At 37.2% G+C, this 17864-nt stretch overlaps 1 protein-coding gene across 5 annotated transcripts in view; it reads right to left on the bottom strand.

Moving 5' to 3' along the window:
- Window positions 1-17864, bottom strand: part of LOC147064644 (adenylate cyclase type 1-like) — a 495388-nt gene that overhangs the window by 442943 nt on the left and 34581 nt on the right. For all 5 annotated transcript variants that reach the window (XM_085957482.1, XM_085957486.1, XM_085957485.1 and 2 more), the window contains exon 2: window positions 8966-9028. The gene's annotated coding sequence lies outside the window, so the exon portion shown is untranslated. The remainder of the gene's footprint in view (window positions 1-8965; window positions 9029-17864) is intronic.

Genomic DNA, 17864 nt, shown 5'->3' on the forward strand with positions numbered 1-17864 from the left:
TTGTCCCGAGCAGAGCCGCACGGGACTGGTGATGCAACCTTGCACCGAAGTGCGAATGCATGATGTTAATTTATATGGCAACTATCAGAGTGACTTTAGTTTGAAGAGTCGCAAGGGGAGTCGAGAGTGTCCCGCCCCCCGTACGCTCTGGCGAATTTAGTAAAGGCCGCAAAATTGGCCTCGGTTGCCACCATGTCCGCGTGTCCTATTGGGCCCGAATGGGGTCGGACCCGGGCAAACAACTCCGCTCGTTCGGGGCCCATAAGTGGACAGTCCCACAGGACGTGCTCTGCGTCCTGCTGGTCGTGTCCACATGAGCAACCCGACCCATGTCCTGCCAAACCAAACCCCTGCAGTTTGGCCGCAAAGTTTCCATGGCCAGTCATGAATTGACTAGTCCAGTGGGTAGGCACCAGTCTCCTCGTCATGTGTCTCACCGAGACATCTGGAAAGTATAGAAAAGTCTGGCGGCCCTTAGAGGAGGCCACCCATCTCGCCTGCCATGCCGCATATGCGGTCTTGTAGACCAGCTCAGATACAGTTTTTCTGTAGCTCACGCCCTCCACTCTCGATGGCGGTGTCAGAGGGACACCGGCGAGAGTTGTATTGATCATCCTCATAAGGAGAGTGATCGATCCTCTAATTTGAACGTGCAAGTCGAGGGGAAAGACCCCCGCAAGGACCGCCAGGGCATCCGAAGATGTGGTCCTATAGGCCTTAGTAAGGCCAATCAGAGCAGCCCTCTGTCCGCTAAGCAGAGCCCTCTTCACAATTGTCAGCGAGGCTTTGGTGTGCCACACGCTGGAGGCATAGCCAGCGATGCCCATGAATATAGCCTCGTAGGCGATTCTCAGGGCCCGAGGCTTTAGGCCCCAATTGTTGCCCGCCAGGCGAGCAACCTTCTGATGGGCTGAGTTGGCCTTAGCCACAATTACTTTAGCATGCTTCAAAAAGGTCTGCTTCTCGTCCAGAACGACCCCCAAGTAGGTCACCTCTCGAGAAAACTTTATAGCAGAGTCGCCGAAGCGCACTGCGGGTGATCGCTTATTTATGTTTAACCTTGAGCTTCCCTTTAGGAGGATAGCTTCCGTTTTGCCAGGTGCAAATGCAAGCTTATTAAGCTTACCCCAGTTAAGGATTCTCGATAATGCGTCCTTAGCTACGCGCTTGAGTGTCGGACGGCTCGACGAGCCAACTAGTAAAAGAAGGTCATCAGCGTACGCGACGAGCGCGCAGCCCGGTGGCAGAGGTAACGTCAAAACATCGTCAAAAAGTATATTCCATAGCAAGGGGCCAAGCACGGAACCCTGCGGACACCCCATGGTGGTCTCCCTGTAAATCAATTCAGTGCTAGAGTCGTATATAACTTCCCTTTTATTAAAATAGCTTTGCACTAGGGCAAAGAGGTCCCCCGGGATCTGTCGGAGCCGAAGCTTAGATAGAATTAATGGCCACCATGCGGTGTCGAAGGCACCGGCTATGTCCAAAAAGAAGCCTGCCACAATAACTCCTTCTGAGTCCTCAACAAATTTCTGTGCAAATCTGATAGCGTCCTCAGTAGACTTGCCGGGTCTGAAGCCAAATTGCCTCTCCGAGATAGGGTAAATTCTCTCAAGGTGGTCCTCCAGTCTTCTGCTGATTAACCGCTCCAATATCTTACCCAGCACTGGCAGAAGAGTGATTGGACGGTACGCCTTTGGGTCATGCGGTGGTCGTGTGCTCATCTTAGGTATAATCCTAAGGAGACCCTTCTTCCAACAGTCCGGGAAGATGCCCCTGCTCATGCAGTCAGCATACAGCCCGACTATCTCATGAGGTGCTCGAAGCCACGCCCTTCTGGCAATCACATTGCTGATCCCATCAGGTCCGGGGGCTTTGCCCGCCCTGAGGCCATCAAAAATTAATCCCACCTCCGACTGGGTAAGCTCAGGAGAATGGTGAGTTTCCAACGGCAAGATTGCAGATAGTCTTAGTTGACAGGTTCTGTCATCTTCATGTGCCGTAGGTATGTCCTGTGGAATTAGAGCTTCCAGCAGTATGGATGCAGACTCTGCGCTGTCCATCGCAAAGGTGCCATCGGGGCGCCGCATAGCCGCCATGACTTTACCAGGCCTTGAGCCCAGCTTTATCACGCGGAAAGGCGGTCCCCACGGATCATAGCCCCCCATTTCAGAGACAAAATCCCGCCAGTGCTTTTTCTTGGCTTTATTTAACTCTTTTTTGAATTTTGCCCTTGCGGATTTATAAGCAATCTCCGTAGGTTCGTTATTTCTGGGTAAGTCGTTCTGAGATCTTCTAGCTCTTTGCAATTTTCTTTGGGCAAGTCTCATGGTCCTTACGAAAATACGTAGATATAACTACAATGGAGAGCCCCCTGTTATTAGCAATCTCCGCCACCGCGAAGAGCTCATTGGACGTTACTAATAGAACAATAAACAGAAAATAAAATGGACGTATGTTGGATTTATATGACAAATTATATTTTGTTTGGCATGCGTCATTTGCACCCGCAACCCGCAATCCGCGCATCGCCTAGCCACGATCTTTTTAGACCGTGCCTCAACTGAGGTACAACCTTAAGAGCGTACATAAGTGAAACGGCAAATAGTTTTCTACAGTATGTGGGACGTAATTTCGGTCGCATTGCCAGTCGGAGAGCGATAGTCGACTTGTGAGCACGTCAATTTGTTTTGTGATGGCGTCGGAGGAATATATTCTTAAATCGTGTAAAGATGACTAAAAAACGTTCCGCATGTACTTGAAAAAGAAAACATGTCAATGAATATACTATTATTATTATTACGAATATAATAATAAACATAATAATAAAAGGACGCGTGTTTTTGATGTTGTTTTATGACAAATTATATTTCGTTCGCTCGCGTCATTTGCACAATCCGCGCATCGCCTAGTCGCGATCTTTTTAGACCTGCTATAGCCTTAAATATGTAGATTCGCATCTAGCTATGAATACCTATTACTTAATTTACTTAATATATAGATACTCACTTAATCTGTAAGGGTTTTTTTTGTCGCGACTATACTTCTCGCACACTGCAATAATATAAACTACGGTTTAGTGACAACATTGTCCGAGTGGTTACGACAGAATGTCTGGTTTCCCTCTGCCAACCCCCACCCAAAATCTCCTAACGTACCTACTTTCCCAGCACAAAGGGATCCGCCGCAGCGAAAAGCTTGGCGGGAAAATAAAAATGCAAAGAGCCGTTAGGGCTTTTCTCGATTATGAGAGCTTAAGGGGTTACGCACTGACAAATATCAAAATAATATCCATACTTATTATCCGTCTAACTTTTCATTTACTCTTAATTTGACCCACAGCGTGTTCGTTAAACGTATAGGTACCAGTGGCGAAGGGTGACTTTTGGAAAGAGGTAGTCTGTGGAGATCTGATAAAAAGAACACACTTGTCAGGTATACTTACGAGAAATAAGAAGATAATAAGATATTACAACTAATGAATAGGTACACACTAATGACAACGACACGCTAATTTAATGAAACTTCAAAAACTCACTGACGACATAAAATTAGGCGATCAGCACTTTAAATTACGTATTTTTTCAAAACATTTATACACATCAAAAATCATTAGTTAAAAGTTCTTTTTATTTTTAAAAACAATCTATATTTATTAATATTTGATTAAACACCATAGAAATTATTATTTTTTAAATTATCTTATTAATTATTTAGTTTTAGGGTCTGCGACCGGAGCTTACCTTAGTTCATACAATTCTATAGACTGGGCGGGGCTACGTGACGTAAAGTCCATATGAAAAAAAATGAGAATTATTTGAAACATAATCCGACCTTTATTTACGTCAAGACAGATGGCGCGCTGTGGTATATTTTTTTTAAATCTTTGCAAATTGTTTTGTAATTACTGTGTAATACATTCTTACACATACGGCATCTCTCGTTAGCAAAATAAATTATTTTATAGAATATATTATAATCAAGTGATTAAGTATATAAATAAGTCAATAGGCAATTAAAAAATAATTTTCTGAGGAAGGTAGGCTTCGAATAATCGCCTAGTATGGAGTCTTCGCCACTGATAGGTACTTACATTAACAGACCTAACTATACAAAACAAAGTAACTAGGTATTTTTGTGTTTATTGCTTGAGATGTGAATTACATACTAACTGTCTACGAGGTATTCCCATGCTATGAATATAAATTAACATTACACAATAATATATGCAAAAAAACACCAAAAGAGAAGACACCTGATTATTTTTTAGTAACAATATCGATTTTTATGAAAAATCATGTTCACCTCTAAGCGGGGCATATGGGTGTTGGCAAGGTGGAAATCATGAGTGCATATATAATATAAACGTACTTAGAATTTATTATATATTATATACAAATCACAATTATATAATATATGGGTATTATAGGTACGAGTATTATATATTACAACAAATGGACGTTAGCCATTCACCCAACCCATTGGCCTCTAGCACCCAATCAAAAACACATTCCAAACATACAACATGCATTTTGAGTACGTACGGTGGTCTAATTGGTAGAGCGCCCGGCTCTGAAGCCATGGGTTTCAGATCGATCTTGTAGTTGGTTAAAATCGAAATAATAATGATATTTCACATTACATCACCGTATTCGACCTTAAGAGGACTATGTTATGGGCCTCTATAGAGTGAAAGTTGAATTAATGGATTTTTGTTTTTACGAGAAATGGATGTTAATCACTTGCTCTAACTATTAGGTCCATACTCTGAGTCTTAACACACATCATCAGCACCGGGATTCAACCCCGGGACCCACGATATTATAAGCCACGTTACCGTTCGGCCATCGTCGTGTTCAATAGCATAATTAAATAAACATCATTTTGGAAGGTGTAAGAATTAATGCATTATACATTTATAAGACTTAGTAAGATTGAATATAGTGAAATTATTCATATCAACTTTATTACCGCAAACGCAGTCATAAACGGCATAATTATCATTATTGATTTTCTAGTAAGTATAATCATAATGCATGGTACAGTCATTGACGAACAAAAAATGCTATCAAAATTACAAATAAAAGCATAAAATTCATTCTCGGAAAATTTTCAAATTGATATTCCCCCGCAAACAGAAGGGTGAGTTTCGTCGATGAATACAAACAATTTCGGTGATCTTTACAGCCCTGCCAAATACAATGTTTAAAAATATATCTCCATTTAACGCGTGAACTCTTCATTGGCGTATTTATTGAAAACATTTTGTGTGCAAAGTACACAGTTAAGACACCAAATCAATCAAATTTATTTATTTAAATCGAGGGAACAACATCACAGAATTCAGAAATATTAAAGGCATTCACATCGTGAAAATTAAAAAATAAATATTGTATACATACCTAAAGCGAGTACCTACATCAATAATATCCACACAATAAAAAATAGCTACATCACAAACACATAATTGGTGTTGTAAAATCTTATATCATTATACAATGACATAAATCAGACCCCTGATTGACTTATTTTTATTTATAACGCACGTGGGTAGATTATATCAATATCCGATGCAATTTGGTCAGACATAGCCACAACCCTTGCACTAAGGATTATCAATATTATCACTGGCAATCTATGTCTACATACTTACTACTAAAAAAAAGATTGACAACACATTAATATTATCCAAGAAAAGGAAAAACTTCATAAACGTAATCGTTATAACAATTACAAAAGCAATTTATTATTAAAGCTAATTAAAACATATTTCTTATAAACTGGGAAATAGAAGATATCACCATTAGCTAAAGCTCTCTCTGTTTTCAAAATAATGAAGGGTTTATTACAAAAACAATATGGCAGAACTGAACAATTTTACGGAGACCAAAAAAACTAAATAGAATATCTTCATTGTGAATTATGTATTACATTTTTTGATGCGATAGCACATAATATGTGTTTATTTTTCAATGAGATATAATAATCATTAGAACTTTTGAAAATCAGAAAAATATTTAATAGGCAGATGTTATTTGACATATAGGTATATGATGTATTTATTAGAAATTCTTTTGTCAAATGATTTTTTTTTTGCTGGAATCAAAGAAAATTTAACACCTTTTAACTCATGTCATGTGTTGTTTTTGAAATAACGGTAAATGAGAATATAGACAACATTTTTTTAAACAAAATTACATTAAAATCTCAAATATGAAAAAAACTGACATATTATGTTGTTTTTGTAATCCAACCTTCAATTTATTGTTTGTTACTCATTAATAATACAATACTGTCCCGAAGTGCAACAACTTGACATTATTACACGATATCAGAAAAGGCGATTTTAGGTGGACTTTGTTCGACTACGGATTATACATATTATGAAAAAATGCGGTTTTTATTTTAATAAAGGTTGAGAAATGCTGTTCTAGTAGACACTGAGACCAAGAGAACGCATGACGATAAATAGCTTTGAAATGTGGGTTGGAAAAAGCACAGGAGGACATGTCTGAGACGCACTTTATTTGTACAGACCATGGTTCATCGTGGATCGTGAAATTTATATACTCGTAACTTGGTGGTTAGGGGTAGTTTCGGTGCGGTGGATTAGCCAAGTGAAAAGGTTACTATGGACAGCCTTAACTCTGACCCAAGAAAAGAGAAGCAGTAAAACAGTCGGTAGTGTCTTCGTCGACCAAAGAATAGTTGAGTTTTAGAGTTATGGGTAGTGTCGGTGCGGTGGATTAGCCAAGTGACCAAGGTTACTATGGACAGCCTTAACTTTGACCCAAGAAAAGAGAAGCAGTAAAACAGTCAGTAGTGTCTTTGTCGACCAAAGAATAGTTGAGTTTTAGAGTTATGGGTAGTTTCGGTGCGGTGGATTAGCCAAATGACCAAGGTTACTATGGACAGCCTTAACTCTGACCCAAGAAAAGAGAAGCAGTAAAACTGTCGGTAGTGTCTTCGTCGACCAAAGAATAGTTGAGTTTTAGAGTTATGGGTAGTGTCGGTGCGGTGGATTAGCCAAGTGACCAAGGTTACTATGGACAGCCTTAACTCTGACCCAAGAAAAGAGAAGCAGTAAAACTTCGTCGCCAAAGAATGGTTGAGTTTTAGAGTGGCCACGAACCGAAAAACGATCAAGAAAAGTTATAATAACCAACCGATGGTCTCGACTTCACAGATAGTTATGAACGATCACATTTGATATCAAAATACTAGCCGGATTTGCAGAATTCTCATTTAGATCACGTAGTAGGAAAAAATGCGTAGATTATTTCATACTTTTCAACTATAGAACAAGAGAAAGTTTGTTGAATAAAGCCACGAATAGTTAGTATCAATATCCATATACAGTAAAGGAACCTGAGAAAGTTCTTCTGAAACCCTACAGTTACTATTTATACGGGTCAGAAGAATATAATATATTATTTGATAAAATACAATCTTAAGTTGTTATGATATTTTCGATCGAGTGCGTACATTTTGTGGACACAGTGTTCATATTTCCAAATCATGATGAGTACAATATAGTATGGGCCCATTCAAATAAAAACTCGGTCAAAGTTTATCTATGATTATAGACTATGCATCTTAAAATAAATTATTACGGCCATGACTTATTTACGAAGAAATCGAGAAGTCTTTTTTCGTACGTTTATCCAATGAATAATTCATTTCGTAAGACCTGTGTGTGCGCGTAGGTACATACCATGTTTATCTTCTAGCAAACAAATAAATTAGAGCGCGTTTTCCAACTTCCAAAATAGTAATTTACACAAGCATTTATGCAAATTAAAACTACTTATCACGGATTAAAATGGGAAATAATGATAATATGTAAGTACGTAGTGCAAATACTCATTTATCTAGATTATTACGCTTTTAGTTTCAAAATAATAATGTGACCGAGCATTTAATTTCATTACAAGGAATATTATGGAAATGTAAGAAAACAGGAAGACCCATTCCAATTTATTTTAGCAACAAGTAAATACAGTCTAATGGTGTAATAGCAATATTTTACTGAATTATATTGTTTGAATTACGATAATAAAAATATATAATGAATTTGAAATGTATGAAGGTTACAATTAATTATAGTAAATTACATAAAAAAATATTGAAGGATTCTTTTATTTTGCACTCATGTCACGATTATAACGTATATATCCACAACATCAACCCCAAAAATGCCTAAGTCGTAACATACAAACGCGCCATCTCCGTCGTTCAATGTTGACATTAACGATTCGTATAATCGTTATTCTAAAATACGTTAGTAATAAAATGCCACATAAAGTAACACCAAGAAAAATGAAATTATTTATCTATTGTCAGGCGAGTATTCAATATATTTTTTTTTTATTTCAGTAAACATTAAGCGGTAGACCTTTCGACTGATTACTGAGCGGCGTTATAAATCCCCCCCATCACTTTTACAAATACTTCTTCCCTAATAGACACTGCATCGTCAGGTTTTTCTTTTTTTTTCACCGTGATTTGTCAGAGCAGTGGGGGGCGCGCTTTGAGTAATCGCCGATAATGGGTCATGCCAGGCTGTGAGTTGGGAAACTTATGATTAAAACATTTCCTGTCTGTACCGAACTACTATTTTTTTTTCTTTTTAAAGAAATATTTACCCTTTTTATACATATATTATAAAATATAGTGAAATATATTTTTTATTGTATATCGAAACATTTACAGCTATCTTCTCTCATGTTATATTTTTAAATAACGGGTGATAAATGAGGTGCCATTACAGTTAATCAAAATTTAGAGGCACTATCTTCTTAAACTTACACTGGGTACCTAATAGATTTCTCATGGACGATTACAGGTGAAAATTTAAGAAATGGGTGTCATCCACTGAAGGTGATCAGTGGTCAGAGTCGATGGCAGTATTAGGCTATAATTTTATAAGATATAACATACAATTAATTACTATTACTTTACTTACCAATTTTGAAGACAAGATATTAAGATATTTGGCGTGGCGTGTATTCAAAATAACACTCAGCTTCTGAAAATCAAATAAAAGGAAATTTAATATAAAAAAACTACAACATTTAATTTATCTAGTCATTTATCAGACAATCGTTTTGAAATGTCATGTAGACCAGCGCTGTTCAACTGGCGGCCTGCCAAAGTTTTTTTGCGGCCCGCGAGCTGTATAGCTAATTTTTCATCAAACATTGGGGAGAGAATTATCCATCATACATATTATATCTGCGAGCGTGCCTTCTCTGACATGAAATACATAACATCAAAATATAGAAACAGCTTGAAGGACTCCACGCTTGAAAATATTATTAGATATTCCACAACAAATGTTGATATTGACATAAAAGAAATTGTTGCTCAACAACTAAGGCCACATTGCTCCCATTAAATAACTTATAAGTACGTATAAGTATAATCTTTGTTTTGTAAATGTAATTAATTTATGATAAATAAAAAAAATAAAAAAAATAAAAAAATAACTTAAAAATATTATTATTTTTATTGTTTCTAGTTGTGTTATTCTTATTTTTTTGTATAAAAAATAACTTTTGAATTGACATTAACTGACTTTTCATTTACCTATCCTCTTTGGCCCCGAAATATTTGCTAAAGAAAAAATGGCCCGCGGCCTAAAAGAAGTTGGACAGCGCTGATGTAGACAATATTATTTGTATAATAGTGATTTTTATATCCAAATCATATGCGACTAAGTACACTTTTTTTAAAAATGGATATCACTTTGTATTCACCACATACTTATTATATAAACCTATATATTATATTGTTTCCAAGATACGTGTTTTGCTCCTTTGGTAAGCTTGCTCAAGTATATGCACTGAAAATTACATTAAAATGTTGTGTATGGTTACTTTGTAGTGGGGGATTTTAATATAGTAATAATTACATACTTATTATAATATTTTTTTCATTAATTTTAAATTCAGGTATTTACTCTTTAACAGTGCATTTAAAACGTATTAACGACAAAAATGTAGTATTAAAACCACCTATTTTTTATATTGTTTTAATATCCCAATTTACTTCAACTTCAGATACTGATAAGTTGCCATTTGTACGATATTTAGTTTGGAAAGATTCAATATGAAAAAATGGGGATATAATATGGTTTTTTTTCTCAGAAACATTATAAGTACTTGTTTTACTCAGTTTTTAAGATGTTATACGTAGGTACCTACATCATGACTTAACAGATGGCTAGCGTCGAACAACGTTAACCGAATAATATAAATATGAACGGAACCCCGACAAAATAAACATTGATATTAAATCAAATATAATATAAACCCGTATTAATTTATTTTTTCAATTTTATTAGATTTGTTCTCTATAATATTTACGGGAACGACGTGTTTACTATTCGTCCGACAAAACAGATTGAATCCACGGTGTGGATAGAACACACATTAAAAAACAACACGTGATGTTTGCCAGACGCTGGTTCGCACTCGCACGTGCGGATTCAGAGACGGACGCGCTATGAACTACGCCACCGAGAGGCACTAAAAATAGACAGAAGAAAATTCTATGTTCCTAGTAATGATGCTTTAATATCCTTTAACATAGATAACATTCAAACCATTAAAATATTAAATCTTAATTAAATTGTTGCTTTTGATCAAAAACATTGAGACATTCACGACACATGTCCGTTTCAAGTGTCAAATAATCATTAATTAAATATTAATAAATTAATTAGTAATTTTATTGACTTTTAGTTTTAATCTATAATCATGAATAAGTACATTAATAATTAAAATATGTACTTGATTCTCTGTTTCATACAAACGCGTTGCAATGGTTGGTAAGTCTGAACGGATACTAGTAGTGCCCCCTCTCCGCAGCACTTCACTCCACATTTCCGGTGGATTTTTCTTTCAGTGTGGATTTCTAAGCAACCCCAGCGGATATTGCAATTTGAAAGACTCCGGCTTGTGAGTTATGATGGTGTGGACAGATGGAATAAAAACCTGAAAAACATTTCTGCAGCGTGCTTCACGTGTCGGTTAAAAGCTAAATTAAATGCTGGTAACACAAAAGCACTCCGCAATACAGTAAATAAATAAAATTGCATTATCAATATTACTATTTTAAAAATAGAATACCAAAATAACAATACAAACTCACAGCGAAATTGTAATAATATACTCTATTTGGCGTAATTATTTCACGCCAATTTGTCTTTTATATTTTCTTTTCTTTAGTATTTTCATAAGCCTTCAGTTTTTTGACATCAATGACTTACTTAAAAGAAAAAAAATACTCTGAAAACTAAAAACTTGACAGACTCTATATTTTAAAAGTATACTTTGTATCAATATTCTATTTAGTCGTGGTATGTACCTACGTGCTAGATTGCACGCGCATCGTTTTCTTTATCAATAATTTATACCCTACAATTATATTTTAAAACTAAATTTAACAAAATAATATGTCTTCTGTAATCAAGAATGAGCAACGATAAAAGTGTTGTTATATATACTTACTTAAATAAATACGAATGCATCACTTGGATTTTAAAATTCATGAATTTCAGTGAGGCATTGATTTATATTGTAAATCCATCTTTATCATTTGAAAAGGGTGTAAGTGAAAGCGTAAATAAAATTTCATGTAATATCTTGAAAAAGCGTTAGAAACATACATAATAAAAATCTTCGGCTGAAAGAAATTTGAACACATGATCGATGGCTCTAACCACTGAGCTACCAACCCAAATACCCACCAACTTTGCAGATATTTTATAATAGTCACACATTTTCTGAGGATTTTCATATTCCGTCAATAGGTAATAACATGTTGAAAATGATCCATGAATAGCGTCACGATGGATAAAAAAATGGAGGGATTCCCGACGCTGGCTAGTAATCAATATACCTAAGTAGGTACATATTATTATTAACCACAAAGCTTAGTAGCCAATATTAATTATCTAATTATTTTTTTTTTATAATAAGTTTTTCTAAATTACGTATACTCACTAAAGAATACTACATTCTCAAATTTTGTGAATTGTTAGTTAAATATAAATTATTAAATTATTAATTATAAATATAAATAAATCATGTTTCTTCGTGCTCCTCATGAGCAGCATTGATGCATTAATTGCCTCGCAAATAAAATACTTACGTAAAACATAAACTATAAAGAATAATTGCGCTATTGGCAGTCATTTTATAACAGCCACAAAATAAACACAATTATACGTATCTAATGTAATTTTATAATCATAAAGTTGTCTATGATAGTTTATTGACTAGATAAATGCTGTCAAGAGGATTTATACACATTTAATTAGACCTGAGAAGATAATCAAAGCTGTACTGTACTGAACAGATTATATTATATTATCATAACAAGTGTACTTACTACCATAAATCAAATACAACAAGATTATTTTCTGTTAAAATATGAAAAACCACGATTATAATTAGTTTCTACAATACAATATAAAACGTATTACACCGCTTAAAATAAACGGTTGTGAGTTTTGAGATTCAAACTGTGTTTACGTACTTAAAATAATCTTAAATTTAAATCCTTGTTAAATCCCTTATTGAAATCTAACACTTAAAGTATCGTGTTTGAAACAAATTCAGACAGTAATTTGATAAGACAATAGTTTAAACTTTTATATTATATAATATTTTAGTAGTATGTAGCAACTTCTACCTTGCAAGATTTCTATCTTGCAAGATGCCTTCTGTAAAATGTGTTTTATTTCAATGATCAAGAAAAATAATGGACCACCAAGAATCAATAATATTGACAACCCGCGATGAACGAGTGTCCGCTTCTCAAGCCGTGGATCACGGTTTCGAATCCAGTGTCTAAAAAATTCACGTGTTGTTTTTCCATATTGTGGACCTAAAAATTTGCTAACGTCCAATTAATCATTAATCTGTTAAAATGTATTCAAAATTTATTTAACTATTTATTTGTAGACTCTAAATCTATCTTAAAAACTTATAAAACAACGTCCAACTGAACTCGTATCACATAAGTGGAATATATCAATATCCGACAATACGCTATTTTATTGAACAAAGGTAAGTTCTGCATCTTGGGAGAACAAACAACGAATGGTCCTGTTTTCTAAGATATATCAGATACACACGAGTCAATACTACTACAAAGAATGGTAAAGGTTTCCATTTACACCGCGTATTAATGAGTCGGAAAAAATATGTAGCTAAATATCCATCCCTTATAAACTTTAACCTAAGGATGTAAGCATTTTTTCCGACCATGTCGGCAATTTTATGAACCGGCAAATTGAAGCGGCAGAGGAGGCAGCAAGCAGAAATGACACCAGGAAACTCTTTCGAATCACCCGTGAAGTCTGCGGCAGGCGACCACCGACTCCCGGAGCCATTCGTGGTCCCAGTGGAGCAATAGAGTCTGACGCAGAATGCGTCAAGAAGATTTGGAAGAATCATTTCTGCGGAGTGCTGAACCGCCCACCCCCTTTGAATCCCTTTGACATATCTGCGGAAGCTTTACTTTTGGACATTCCCCGAGCGACCGACATTTCCGATTGCCCGCCCACGCACACCGAGATAAAATCGGCTGTGAAAAGGCTCAAGAACGGAAAGGCACCGGGGGGAGACGGGATTCATCCTGAATTCCTCAAGTACAGCTTGAGCGCAATCCTGCACCCTATGTTTCATCTGATGACAAAGGTGTGGGAAGAAGAGCGCTGCCCAAGGGACTGGGTGAACGGTGAAATCATCACACTTCTTAAAAAAGGTGACCCTCTAAGCTGCGACAATTACCGAGGCATTACGCTACTCAGTGTTCCGGGAAAGATTTTGGCAAACATCATTTTGATGAGAATAAGGGACCCAATAATGCACGTCCTCAGGAAAAACCAAGCCGGGTTTCTACCTGGTCGAGCGTGTGCAGACCAAATCCACAACCTTCGATGTCTTCTCCAGCAGAGCCATGAGTTGAACAGTCCGATGGCTTGCTGCTTTGTGGATTATGAGAAGGCTTTCGACAGTCCGCACCGCCCCTCCCTCTGGATGATACTGGGAGCATACGGAATCCCTCCCAAGATCATTGCCATAATCAAAAGCCTGCACGAGAATAGCGAATGCTGTGTCAGAATTGGAGACACTGTCACGGAATGGTTCGGGGTCACGACCGGAGTCAGACAGGGTTGTGTCCTTGCACCGTTTCTCTTTATCATTCTCTTTGACTTCATACTACGGAAGTCAATACCACCCGACCGAGGCATACCTGTTACCCCCACGGTGAAGCTATGCGACCTGGAATACGCCGATGATGCTGTCCTATTCGACAACTCAATCAAGGGCATTCAAGAGACAATCGACAGGTTGCATAAACACTCCTCTCGCGTTGGATTGAAAATCAACGCGAAGAAAACCAACGTCTTGTGCAATAGCACCTGTCCTGATCCAGATTTCCCTCTGATTAGCGATGGACAAAGCATCGAGAGCGTCGACAGCTTCAAGTATCTGGGGGTACACATCACGGGAGATGGCATTTTGCAGAAAGAGCTCGCTATCCGAATGGGAATGGCTGGAGCAACATTCAACTCGATGCGAAATGTCCGGGACTCACGATTGTACTCGGTCAAAACCAAATGCCGCCTATTCGACGCTTGCATTCTGACGGTGCTGCTTTACGGTAGCGAATCATGGCACCTTACGAAGGCTCAGAGCAACCGTATACTGAGCTTCGAAAACAGATGTTTGCGACGAATACTGGGTGTGCGGTGGTATGACTTTATGAGCAACGAGGAGATAAGAGAACGTACCAAGCAGCCTCTCATCACACTGAAAGTGAAGAGGCGACGTTGGACCTGGCTCGGCCACGTGCTGCGGATGCCAGAAGAGAACTTTAACCTGGCTTGCCTGTTCTTCAAGCCGACCGGATTCCGGCGTCCTGGAAGGCCGCTAAATACAATCTACAGAGTGTATACGGCGGAGCTACGGGATGCTGGTTTGACCTGGAACGAAGCAAGAAGGCTGGCGAGCGACAGGGATTCTTGGAGGCGCCGCGTGGTGTCCATATGCTCCAGCTAAGGGGCGGATATGGGCAAAGAAGAAGATTTTGTTTTTACGAGAAATGGATGCCAACTACTTGCTCAACCAGACTCATACACAAATTGAAAAACAATATGACGTGTACTTGTCAAACCCAGGACTCGAACCTGGGACCCACGACGCTATAGGGCATAGGCCGACGAAAGAGAAAGTCAGTCAGTCAGAAGTCACGGATAACATCCATAAAGAGTAAAGACCAATACTTCTTTCAGGAGGCTGCTAAGATCCACATCAAATAGTAGAACCAAATGACAAAAAAACATTACAGTCAAGAACTATCAATGCAAAATAAAAAAAATAGTTTATAATGCAGTCTTTTTACCACCTTTAGTCACGTTTAGTAAATAAATGCCGTGTCCACACTGGCAACCTCATTAAATTTCGATTAAAATAATTTTTGTTCAAACAAATTTTGATAATCATCGTGAAATTTAATGAGGTTGCCAGTGTGGACAAGGCATAACGTGATACCCAAGATTATAATTATTGAAAATATTGCTTGAAAATTTCGAGTCCAACAATAATTTTAGGTTTTATTTGAATACTTTATATACGGAAACCTACCAATTTTGACAAACAATAATAGTTATTTAAGAGTTCAAATGTCTCCATATTTACATATTACATATTAGGTATAAATGGGTATTGTGGGTATTATATAAAGTAATAATAGTTTAATGGTACTTATACTGTATTGTTAGTGGGCGTTGTTTTCGTATTTACCACGCGATCCAAAATAGTATGGTTTTGACGCGGTCCCTCCCAAACATTCCTATGATCCACATAAAACGGTGTTATCTTCAGAATAGGCATTCGGCATGTTTTAATTATATCAGTAATTAACTTTTCATCAATGTAATACCGCGTTTACACGTACATGGATTTACTGCTGACAGTGCGTATTATCGCGGTCATAAGAAGAAAATGCACTTGTAAACATGTATTAATTATCTTGCAAGTTGCAAGATTACATGCATGAATCAAAAAGTACGGAAGCTTCTGAATTTTCACGCGACAGTTGAATTTGTTCGATATCTGCTCCTGCGCAGCGCAGTAGAACGATGGTGGCGAACCTCCCGGTAAAAAACGAACTTTGTTGTGGCCGTGATAATACGTACTGTCTGCAGTAAATCCATACACGTATAAACGGGTATTCTATTGATTTTGAGAAAAACGAAGTCGTAAATTAAACAAACGTTACCATTTCATATAAAACGGATATATTTGTAAGATCAGGGGAGACGGAGGGCAGTGGAGGGGAGTGGAGACTTTTCCTGGAGGCAGCCAAGATCCACGATATGTAGTAGTGGCGGTGATGAATAATGACTTCTTTACCTGTTATTATTTTACACTGTTCAATGAAATCTCCACATTGTACTTGTAACTTAAACGCGCTAAATGAAAAAATTCAATGTCGAGACAGTGTAATGATTCTAATGAATAGCATTGTAAAAAAGGCAGGGCACGGTTCATGTTTCTATAAAATAAAATTAACGGTCTCCAACCTGCAAAATTCAAAGCAAAGCGACAGAACACAATGAACGCCGTTTTTCGTGAAAAGAAGGTTTTCACTCGCAGTTTATTTTGTGTAAGTTTTCTTACTGAAAAGCAAACGCCTAGGGCATGAACTTTGAGTTCTGCATAATTTTGCATTTTAATTACCGTCCAAAACTTTGTGAAAATAAAGAAATCTAATTTGTATACTTTGCCTTAATAATATAAACCTTTTGCAGAATATCAAATCAATTTAAAACAGGATAAAATTTATGTGTATTTCGCAAACCTAAGCGGTAAGTTTATTAAAACATTTTTTTAAGATAAAATTTCAACTTTACTATATACCTATTGAGATTCGTTTGGTATCAATAAGTTTCTATTGTAATATGTAAATAAAGGCTAATACGTTGTGGATATTTTATTCAAAAAATAATCGGGATAAAAATAAAACACAGAATGGATTTTGGTGGGCAATGCAATTAACAATCTAAAGTACTTTTAATGAACCTTGAACTCGCCAGTAAACTGAACAGAATATTCAGGTTCAAGTTTTCTTGAACAGCACGAAAACGAAATTCCGGGTATACAATATGACAGTGAATCCGATAGTTATGTATGGGTGTAAAATCTGGAGCTTAACGGAAAAAACGATGAAAGTCTATCTAAATAATATTCCAAAATCCGTACTAACGCTCAACTCTGTAAGTCCAATTCAGTTAATATGTTATCTTTAGGGCCCGAAGAAGATATGGTCGGGTCACGTTATTAGATCCGAATGATCCAATTGATTTAGAGCTCTTCATAACGTTTATAAAGAATTCCCAGTAGGCACTTGGCTCCTGGACCGAGATGGAAAGGATGGAAGAGATATAAATTCTGAGTGTGACTGGCTGGAGAGAAAAAGCTACGGGACAGTTGGGAAGTCGGGCATAGTACTGAATGGTCTGCATTGCCACGTTAAGTAAGTTTCTCTTTTATTCTTGATCATTCCCTTATGTCTGAAGATCGTGAAACCTCTTCTTCTGAGCGACCAAGACTTAACACACCTCTCGGTTATCTGCTTCTCTCAGGGCAGAGTGAAAACTGCCCCTATTAAGCTTCTCCACTTAGTCGCTGTAGCGCGCCGACGCCCTTCCACTAATTCGCCTTCCCGGCAGGCTACCCAAAACCATCAGTATCTCCAGATTATCCTGTCGGGGTCGAACAACATATCCAAACACACTGCAGAATGCATCTCACAGGCCTAAATCTTAGGATATAATATTATAG

The sequence above is a fragment of the Rhyacophila brunnea genome, unplaced genomic scaffold (assembly GCF_057557595.1).
Source record: "Rhyacophila brunnea isolate RB1 unplaced genomic scaffold, BYU_Rbru_1.0 scaffold_7, whole genome shotgun sequence".
Taxonomy (NCBI): Eukaryota; Metazoa; Arthropoda; class Insecta; order Trichoptera; family Rhyacophilidae; genus Rhyacophila; species Rhyacophila brunnea.